Below are 2,500 nucleotides of genomic sequence, written 5' to 3' on the forward strand. Positions count from 1 at the left end.
GAGGCAGCTAGAGAGGAGGAAGGGTAGGCGTGTGGAGGTGAGAGTCAGTCGGAACTTTGAATGTTGGCACTATGGCTAGTAAAGGGAGAGAGCAGGCTGACGTGATGGAAAGAAGAAAGGTGACAAGAGACAAGGTGGAAGGGGAGTAAGGCCAGGAGTATCGCAGGTGGGTTCAAACTCTTCTACCATGGTGCGAATGGGAGGAGAAATGGGGTAGGGGTCATTCTGAAGGAAGAGTATGTCAAGAGCGTGCTGGAGGTGAACACAGTGTCAGACAGAGTGAGGATTATGAAGCTGGAAATCGAAGGTGTATTGCTGACGGTTATCAGCGCATATGCCCCGCAAGTCGGGTGTAAGATGGACGAAAAAGAAGAATTCTGGAGTTGAGTTGGACGACGTGGTGGAAAGGGTACCCAAGGAGGAGGGAGTGGTGATTGGAGCGGACTTCGATGGACACGTTGCTGAAGGGAACAGAGGTGATGAGGAGTTGATGGTAAGGTATGGAATCGAGGAGAGAAATGTGGAAGGACAGATGGTGTTCGATTTTGCGAAAAGGATGGAAATGGCTGAGGTGAATACATATTTCAAGAAGAGGGAGGAGCACAGGGTGACGACGTATACGAGTGGAGGAAAGTGCACACAGGTGGACTATATCTTGTGTAGAAGGCGCGATGTAAAACGGATTGCATACTGCAAGGTGGTGACAGGGGAGAACGTAGCTAGGCAGCATCGGATGGTGGTCTGTAAGATGACTTTGGAGACCAACATGAGGAAGCGAGTGAAGACACAGCCGAAGATCAAATGGTGGAAGTTGAAGAAGGAAGACTGTTGTGTGGAGTTCAGGCAGGAGTTAACACAGGCACTGAGTGGTAGTGAAGAGTTGCCAGATGGCTGGGCAAGCGCTGCAGAAATAGCGAGGAAGACAGCTAGGAATGTACTTGGTGGGTCATCGGGACAGAGGAAGGAAGACAAGGAGACTTGGCGGTGGTGGTGGTGGTGGTGGAAGGAGGAAGTAGAGCAAAGTATACAGAGGAAAAGGTTGGCAAAGAAGAAGTGGGATAGTCAGAGAGATGAAGAAAGTACACAGGAGTACAAGGAGATGCAGCGTAAAGCAAAGAGAGAGGTGGCAAAGGTAAAGGAAAAGTCGTACGGTGAGCTGTATGACAGGTTAGACACTAAGGAAGGAGAAAAAGACTTGTACAGATTGGCTAGACAGAGAGACCGAGCTGCCGAGGATGTGCGACAAGTTAGGGCGATCAAAGATACAGATGGAAATGTGCTGCCAAGCGAGGAGAGTGTGCTACGAAGTGGAAGGACTACTTTGACGGGCTGATAAATGAAGAAAATGAGAGAGACAGAGAGAGAGAGAGAGAGAGAAAAGGTTGGTTGATTGAGAAGTACAGAGAAGGCCAGAAAGAGTTGCATTGTGTCTTTGTAGATTTACACAAAGCATACGACAGGGTGCCGAGAGAGGAGGTGTGATATTGTAGGAGGAAGTCAAGAGTTGCAGAGAAGTATGTAGGAGTGGTGCAGGCTATGTATGAGGGAAGTGTGACAATGCTGAGGTGCGTGGTTGGAATGACAGATGGGTTCAAGGTGGAGGTGGGATTACATCAAGGATCGGCTCTGAGCCCTTTCTTGGTTGCAACGGTGATGGACAGGTTGACGGACAAGATCAGGCAGGAGTCTCCATGGACGATGATGTTCGCGGATGACATTGTCATCTGTAGCGACAGTAGGGTGCAGTTCATTGTGAGGAGAGCCTGGAGAGGTGGAGGTATGCACTGGAGAGAAGAGGAATGAAAGTCAGTAGGAGCAAGACGGAATACCTACGCGTGAGGAGGTGACAAAGGCATTTCACTTTAAATACTTGGGGTCAACTGTCCAAAGTAACGGGGAGTGCAGGAGAGAGGTGAAGAAGAGAGTGCAGGCAGGCAGGCAGGCAGGCAGGCAGGCAGGCAGGCAGGCAGGCAGGCAGGCAGACGGGCAGGCAGGGTGGAGTGGGTGGAGAAGAGTGTCAGGACAGAAGGGTACCAGCAACAGTTAAAGGGAAGGTTAACAAGATGTTCGTGAGACCAGCTACGTTATATGATTTAGAGACAGTGGCACTGACGAAAAGACAGCAGGAGGCGGAGCTGGAGGTGGCAGAGTTGAGGATGCTAACATTTTCACTGGGAGTAACGAAGAAGAGCAAGATTAGGAACGATTGCTCAAGTTGGACGGTTTGGATGCTGAATATGGAGCTGCCAGGAAAGAGGAAAAGAGGAAGGCCAAAGAGGAGGTTTATGGATGTGGTGAGGGAAGACATGCAGGTGGATGGTGTGACAGAGGAACACGCAGAAGACAGGAAGACATGGAAACGGATGATCCGCTGTGGCGATCCCTAACGGCAGAAGCCGAAAGTCGTAGTAGTAAACATAGAAAATCGTGCACGGCAGCCTTCTAAACTGTTTCTCTTGGTGGTGCTCTGTGTGTGTGTGCTCTGTATGCTCTCTCTCTC

This window comes from Lampris incognitus, unplaced genomic scaffold (assembly GCF_029633865.1).
Source record: "Lampris incognitus isolate fLamInc1 unplaced genomic scaffold, fLamInc1.hap2 scaffold_200, whole genome shotgun sequence".
Classification (NCBI taxonomy): Eukaryota; Metazoa; Chordata; class Actinopteri; order Lampriformes; family Lampridae; genus Lampris; species Lampris incognitus.